The sequence below is a fragment of the Poecilia formosa genome, unplaced genomic scaffold (genome assembly GCF_000485575.1).
Source record: "Poecilia formosa unplaced genomic scaffold, Poecilia_formosa-5.1.2 Scaffold191, whole genome shotgun sequence".
NCBI classification, from domain to species: Eukaryota; Metazoa; Chordata; class Actinopteri; order Cyprinodontiformes; family Poeciliidae; genus Poecilia; species Poecilia formosa.
Genome location: NW_006800130.1, coordinates 1,119,628 through 1,127,667, shown reverse-complemented (window position 1 = coordinate 1,127,667; position 8,040 = coordinate 1,119,628).

The following is an 8,040-nucleotide window of genomic DNA, read 5'->3' as shown; positions in this document are numbered from 1 at the left end:
AGTAAAGCTGGAATACAGATTCACATTTCACCATAAAGTGTTGTCAGATTTTTTTCTGTCGCATCAATATATTAGAGTTAAAAGAAAATAAGTTCCGAAAGCAGAATGTTCAGTTTCCTAATTAAAACATGACTTGAGAAATTGTTACTCTTTAAAATCTCCACAGTTTGTCTGAGCATCAGCTCAGAGAGGAAGAAAGAAGCGGCAGGGGATAAAAAAAAAAAGAGAAAAGAGAAAGCACACAGAAGAAAATAGAGATCCATTCCCTTCAGATCCCATTTAGAAAGGGCCCTGCACATTTTTAAAGTGTCAATTGTTTTTGGCTCTTGAAGTGTAGATGGAATGTTTGAATTCCAGTATTAACTGTAGTGCCTGCTGAGTTAAATTATGGTCCCTGGGCAGTGGGGTGGGAGTAATCAATAAGAATACACGAGGCGGTGTGTAATGTGTCTGCTCCTAGCAGCAGGGACACCGTCCCCCTTAGCCTGTCCCCCAGCAGGTTAGATAAATATGATACTGAAACAGGGCACACTGGATTATATGATATCAATGTAGAATCAGGGAAGTGCTATTACACTCCCCTAGCCCACTGTGAGTACTATTGACAAGGTTGGCTTTGAACACTGTAGTGTATTGCTCACTCTTGCCGCTCTCCGTTTCCTTGCTTTTTTTTTTTTTCCCCCTTTTCCTCCATGCATAATGTGAAGAACCCCGAGAGGAGAGGGATCTATATTTCACTTAGCTTTGATTAAAATGCCTGTTTTATGTATCCGCCTCAAAGTTGTGTTTGCTGGTTCCACGAGTTAATCTGTCCTTGGCTTGCTCTGATCATAGCTTGCACATTTTCATGTGTTTTTCATATAAATAGTGAAAAACAAAATTTCAATCAATTCAGCACAATTGATTTGGTTTTTCACCATGTGATCCTATTGATATGTCTTTACTTCTTCCTCATGCTGACCCTGTCAAATGTCCAGCCAATTAACTGATGTGCAGATGCTGTTTTTTTTTTTCCTGCCTACTTACCAGTTGCTCATACAGTAACCTCATATTACTGCTCTGTTCGGACTATTGATTAACTATTGCTCCTTAGTGGTGAAGGACCAAACCTGGCATGACTAAAAGGCCATTATGAGTGTCCACTTCAGATAACCTGGTACAGGTCACAACCCCATCTGCCCTCTCCGGCCATTTAAAGCACCCCTCCCCTTCAGAGAGACATCATTATCATTCTTGTCTTAAATGACAAGCAGGTCAGTGAAGATGAGCGTGTCACATGTGAATACAATATGCTTCTGTGAGACACCACCTGAGGCTTTCCTTAAAAAATGCATGAACTCTAATGTAATGTCTTGCTTAAATTTATTTTTGCTTTCTTTTTCTTTCAGTCTGAGTTTATCATAAAACCAAAAGACATTTAAAATGCTACTTTAAAAAAAAAAGAAAGTTTTATAAATATGTGTACTTTGAAGAATCTCTGTTGCCCTAAATGCCTCAACCAACGCTTCCCCACAGCAGCATCTCATTCATTTAATAGACACCTGTTCATTATTCATTATTCAACTTTTGTTTTCTCCTTGCCAAATTCTCCTGCTGGCCTTTCACCCTCATGGTTTGGATTTATTTATTTGCTCCTTTGTTGAGTACGCTTTTAAGCCTTTAATTTGTGAATTGTTTATTTTCCTCACATTTCTGCATTGCTTTATGCACTCTGTCTTACACTCTTAACTTGTACAACTTGCTAAGTGCTCAGCTGCCCGTAAGCAGAATGGCATCCTAAGCAGCCACCATATCAGAAATCGATTGATTAACTAAATTGATTAAATTTGAATATTGCTATAACAATTGCTGCCTAAAGGCCACATTTGGGAGGCTTTTATTTTGCTTTTAACTTTTTCAAGTTCATCCACACGCCACAATGTGCCTGGACCAAGTGGATGGTGTCTCACTTCCCTGAATGCCCTCAGTTCAAGATCTGAACGTCCACAACACTGACGCTCAAGATTAAAAAATAAATGTGGGTTAGTTACAATCAGTATCGTCACCACAATACTTAGGAATGGTTTAATAAATGCATGTTTTTCATACCTCGTCCAACCCTACTTTGAATGCTTCATTTAGAACCCCAACGAGTATGCCCCGTTCGTCACACTCTCACTTCCCAAGGCACAGATGAGTCTTGATATTAAAGCCTTTCAGGGCAGGTATTAGTGGTGCTGTGGTTTCGTTCACACAAAAGATTTGGCACAAGCTAATTTGCATGTGAGGTCGAAGTCAAGCTCCTGATGCAAGTTGTGCAGCATCCCTGTCTCTTAGCAACACTCTTTCCTGACTGCTGCTTGGCACTCATCTTTCACCAGAATCATAATATAATGCCATGCAACAAATTGTATCAAATACTGACACCTCTCACTCCCCTCTTCTGCTTCTTTTTGTATTATTATTATTTTGGCCCTTAAATTCATAAAGCCGTCAGTCAGAAGGGATCTCATCGCTTTGTGTTTGCACTGATTCTCAGAAAACTTTAGTGTTGGGAGGCAGCATCAACATGTTTCTGAAGAACAGAGCCAAGATTAAAGGCAAATGAGCAGGTAATTGGAGACACCTGCAAAACAAAAGGGAGGATGGAGAGGTGGTAAGGGTGGAGAGTGATAAAGCGAGGCCTCCACCCATTTATTGGTGAGGATGGCATTTAAAAAGAGGGGATTTTGTGCGCTGAGAAAATGACTTTTGTCCTCTTCCATGGTGACGGGATCTAGATGCTGCCAGGAGATGTTAATAGAGGGTCACATTTGAGACAAAAGTATCCATCATTACTTTCACTCCCCTCCATCCTTTAAGCTGAACGCCTTCCCCCTGGTTAAAAGAAGAGATGTGCTCCAAATTACAGTTTTTGCCAAAGGCAGCCAGCCATAAACTATACTGTAATTACCCCTCTGATGATGATTTCTATCATCCCGGCCACCTTGGTCACATGCGCTCTTTGCCCAGCCTCATTTAAACTTTCCATGACAGGTCAAATTCATACTCATCTATGGTCCGTTCTTTTTTTTTTTCATCCTTTTTTTTTTTCTTTCTCCAAAGCATAGTATTTCTTTTTTCTCTCTCTCTCTTCCCCTCTTGCTCGTCAACAACATTCAAATCGTGGCAGGTGCTGGAAGGACATTAAACCTGCTGTTCTCTGCTTCCAAGCGGGCGGCGCTTCACGACTCATTTCCAGGCGGATTCTGGCGCATCGAGGATGGATGTTCGCCTAAAGAAGCGTCTCTGCTCTGGGAACCATTTCGGCTCCCACCGCTATCGAATCTTCAGTATATAATATGCTGCCTCAGTAAAATAAAAAATAAATAAATAAATAAATGCTTCATACAGCACAGCATTATTATTATTATTATTATTATTATTATTATTATTTTATTATTATTATTATTATTACTTCAAGAAAAAATATTTTTGCGATGTTTTTGATTAAAGGTTTTAATATAATATTTTGAAGATTATGCTTCTGCTTAAAAACTGTATTTATGTGTGAAATAATTTAATACATTTATGCATATATTTTAATATAAACACATTAATTTAGTTACTGAAATAATTTATTATTAAAAAAAACAATAACAATAAAATTAATATTTTTTTTTATTTATTTCTGACTCTGTTTTTTGCTTGAAACTGTGACACCTCCGACACCAGATTATCAAGAACCGACAAAAGTTTCTGCGTATTTAATGTACCGCTAAAACTCTTGTATTTTCATGGTCCTAAAATAAATTATAATATTTCAACACTGCGTGGCGCATTTTGTTCCTCACTTTTAATAACTTGAGAACTTTCTGAAGCATTGTTCTCTCTCCGTCACACCAGGCAGCCGAAGGCCGACCTCCAGCACTCGCTTGGCCGCTCGGCTTCCCGACACGAGCCGCCCTGCCGCAGTAAAGGCGGTGGGCTCCCGCTCCTCTTCTTGTCCCACTTTGCTGCTCTCTGCTGACAGAGGTCGTGCAGCTGTGTCGAACGGTTCGAGTATAATCCACACATCAGCGAGCGATTTACTGCCGCCCTTCAGCCCCTTCCCACTTTGTCACTTCTGGGTTACGCGGTGCTTTACGTAAAATGTTACATGTACGGACTGTCCATTTGCTGCAGCATATATATCCACTGTCAGGCGCGTGCGCGCGCGCGCGCGCCTCATGTGTGTGACACAGAAGGATAACACCTGCTCTATCTGCCCATCTCAAGATCATGAGCACACCAAGTAGGTCTAATTTCTGGAACATTCAGCTGGGATGTGTCTCAATTGGGAGCGAGATCAGAGGCTGTGATTGTCTATTGGTTCAGATTGAGTTCCTCAGAGCAATTCTGGGAACTTTTATTGCAATCTGCAGATTGCAATGATGGAGAGCCCTCGACGTGGCAGCGCTGATTACATCAGCCCAGTCTCTGTGTCTACCTTTCATATCAGGTATTTATTCGTTCTGGGCGAGCCTTAAATAGCTGCGGCCTCTCTGCGTATTTGTCACTGTCCATATAGGAGCAGGCTCTCCATTACTGGCGCTGAGATTAGTAATCTGACAGTTTCATTTCAACTAGTTATTCATTCATTCAGTCTCTGATCTCAGGCGGGTTTGGCGTTAAAACACACCACATTTTATCACACATTTGCTTTTGTTCCCTAATTCAGGAGGGTTTGGTCCGGAACAATGACATGTGGAGTGTCTTTAACTAAAAGCAGTGTTATTCTTCTCCACCAAAAACAAATGTACAGAACATTTTGAATAAAAAAAAATAGACTTAACAAAATTTAAGCATATTCCATGATATAAATATTTTATTGAGAAATTAACCCTCGACAAAATATGATCCATTTTACATGAAATTTACCAATTCTTTAAATCATATTGTTTCTGAAAACAGAAATGCAAAGACAATAGTGTAGGTATAAACTGAAATGTAGTTAAATATGTAATTGAATAATATATATATATATATATATATATATATATATATATATATATATATATATATAAAGTTCACTGAGTTAGTTTCCATCTGATAATAAATCTCACTGATCTTTGTGCAGGTTGTGCTCAGTATCAGCGTGTGATTTCCAGCCTGTTCCTGTGAGAAGCAACTCTTCTGACATATGGAGATGCTTCCTCCCACAGCCACACCTGACTGACTCCTCTGTCTGCACAGATGATATCACACAGCTAACTGCCGCAGGACTCCCAAAAGGCCCTCCCTTTGCAGCGCAAAGAAACATGTCATCTGACCATGTCGCCCGGCTAAATCCAAATATTGTGCATTGTTGGTAAAAGAGAGGTCAGCTGACTTGCAAGGCAGGTATTTCAGCCTGTGTTCTCTAATTAAGTATTCATGAAACAGCAGTGGGTGGAAAGTGTAGGTTTACATGACAGTGGTGGATGCTGACTGCACCAACCCCCCCGCCCCTCTTGCAGGCAGACAGGCCATCATTCCTAGTGTACTTCCAGCAATGATATCAAAAAGGTTTTTTGGTCAAGCCAAAGAGAGGTCACACTAATAATACCCAAGGTCAGCGGTGGGAGCCAGCGAGTCTCCCAGTCATTATTCATTTGTTCACAGAGTTAATGACAGTTGCAGTGGGAATTTGGAGCCAGTAGCCATGTGATGTCACCAACACATGCCAAGGGATTAGGAGGGCAGGCAGGGGACAAGAAGTGAGGATTATACAGAAACTACAACAACCTTTACGGCTCCACTACTCAACTCTTGTGTGTTTCCCGCGGAGCAAACCGTACGACGACGACGACAACAACATGCAAAACGCTGAAATAAGCCAACGTGTGCACTTTCACAGGAGATGTTACAGATGTTTGGTGGCTTCAGTTTGACGAGAGAGCAAAACACCACCACAGCCCTTTGGTAAGTGACACAATATTATGAATGTTGCGCATGGTAGGGGGTGATTTCCAGCTTCTCTCATTTGCTTCCGTTTAAATAAATCACGCTGCATTTCTAGCCAGCAGACTATTTGCAGCGAAGCGGTGTAACAAAGCTGGAGCCTGTGGCTATAACACACGGAGAAGGAACAATGAACACACCTTATTCAGTCAGTGGGCAACCGGCACACAGCGAACAATGAACCCCTCCCTCCTGTCTAGCACCATGTCTGATAATGACCACATCTACCAGCACTGATAGCACTCTTCTTCTTTTATGACCTACATGAGCAGAACTGGAGCTCAGTAGAAGAGAATATGATCATCCCTTCTAAGACAAATGCTTATTTAGGTGAAATGACATTAAAACATAATTTTGCTTCATTGTTTTTTGTCTAAAAACTTCCTGAAACTTTTCTTCTTGTAGAACTCATGTTGTTTCACTTTATAAATTTATTATTTTTTCTTTTTTTCCCCCCCTCAAATTATGCTGAAGGATTCCACCCAGTTGGCCTTTTTTCTGTCTGTGCAACCTAACAATGTAGCTACAGTAGATTCCCTGTTCGGACATAAGGTCAGAGAATAAATATGAACTGCGTTTTGCATTACTTTCAGATGAGTGAAGCTGTCAGGCTGATAATATGAGCCTTCAGTCCTACTTTCTGCCACTTCTCCCCCATTCTAGGAGCACGGGGTCATGTGAAAATTGAAAGTGACAGTCAAACCAGCATGTTGAGCAGGCTGATTGGACTAAGCTGTCATGGCCTAGATCAGAGCTCTTTAACACCAGGCCAATCAGGGGTCTCTCTCTCTCTCTCTCTCTCTCCCTCTCTCTCTCTCTCTCTCTCTATCTATCTATCTCTCCCTCTCTGTGTCACTCCCTCTCTCCTTCTCCGGTGAAACCACTGGATCCAAAATGCAGGGCAAAATTCAAGAAAATAAGACAAACACACACATACACACAAATAAATAAACTAAACATTTTTTGAGAGGAGACAGTGAAAACATTGGTAGAGTTTGGAATGAGCCAAATGAGAAATTAAGCAATAAGACAAACTTTTATGTAGCTCCAAAAACAACAAACTTCAGAGTTCACAGAAGACGCGTTTCTGATTTCCATCCTCGGCTGAATAAAGTCTACTGGTTCCTCTTTGTGCGCATTTGAATGGAAGTGTTTGTATCACCTGTTCTGCGGAGGATTTAATGAGCCCATAATGCTGTCACATAAAAGACTCTTTACTTCATTGCCTGTCAATTTATATTAAATTCCATATGTGAAGAAACAAGCTTCACCACCATCCATTTTGGTGATGGTAAATCATGTCATTATCACTTTTCCTGAAAAAAGAATATATATTTATATATTTTTTGTCAGGTGCAAGAATAACTTAGGATCTCTTTATGTCCTGCTGAGAACCCTTGAAAATAATAATACACCACAGCAAAAGCACATGAATGGCTCAAAGGAGCTGAGTGTTATAAATCTGATGGGATTTGCATATTTTCCTTTCTCCACAAGGAGCAAAAGAAAAAAATCACATAGCATATGAAGAAGACAACACAGTAAGAAGTTAGGCTTCAAATTAAGATAGGCATGTTTCTCCACAAGTCACTTGTGATGAAAGATTTGTGGACTTTCAAAGTAAAAGCTTTTCCTTTTCTCTGTTCTTAATCTCGAGAAGATTATTAATCAAATAGTCAGACATAATGTGCTTATGTGAACTACAGACCTCCTGTCTTTTACTTTTTTCCAGTTTATCTAATTTGTCTTCTTTAAACACCTTTTACAATTAAAAATATGTTAAAAGAAGTAGAGTAAAAAAATAAAAGAAATGTCTTATAAAGTTAGGTCCCAACTAAAGTGTAGCAATGCATTTCTTGTCATGAAGGTGTAATATTAAATGGGTTGTTGTGCATTCAAAGTTGTCATTTAAGTAAAAATGATTAACACATGTATCCAAACTGAACATCATAAAAACTTGGCAGAAAGTTAAGAGGAGAGAATCAAAATGTTGATTAAATAATTTAATCAAGCTGATGTTCATTCTTAAAACGGGATACAGAGGGAAATAAATCAGATGACAATATTTGTCATAATTATTTGTCAAATAATTATGACAAA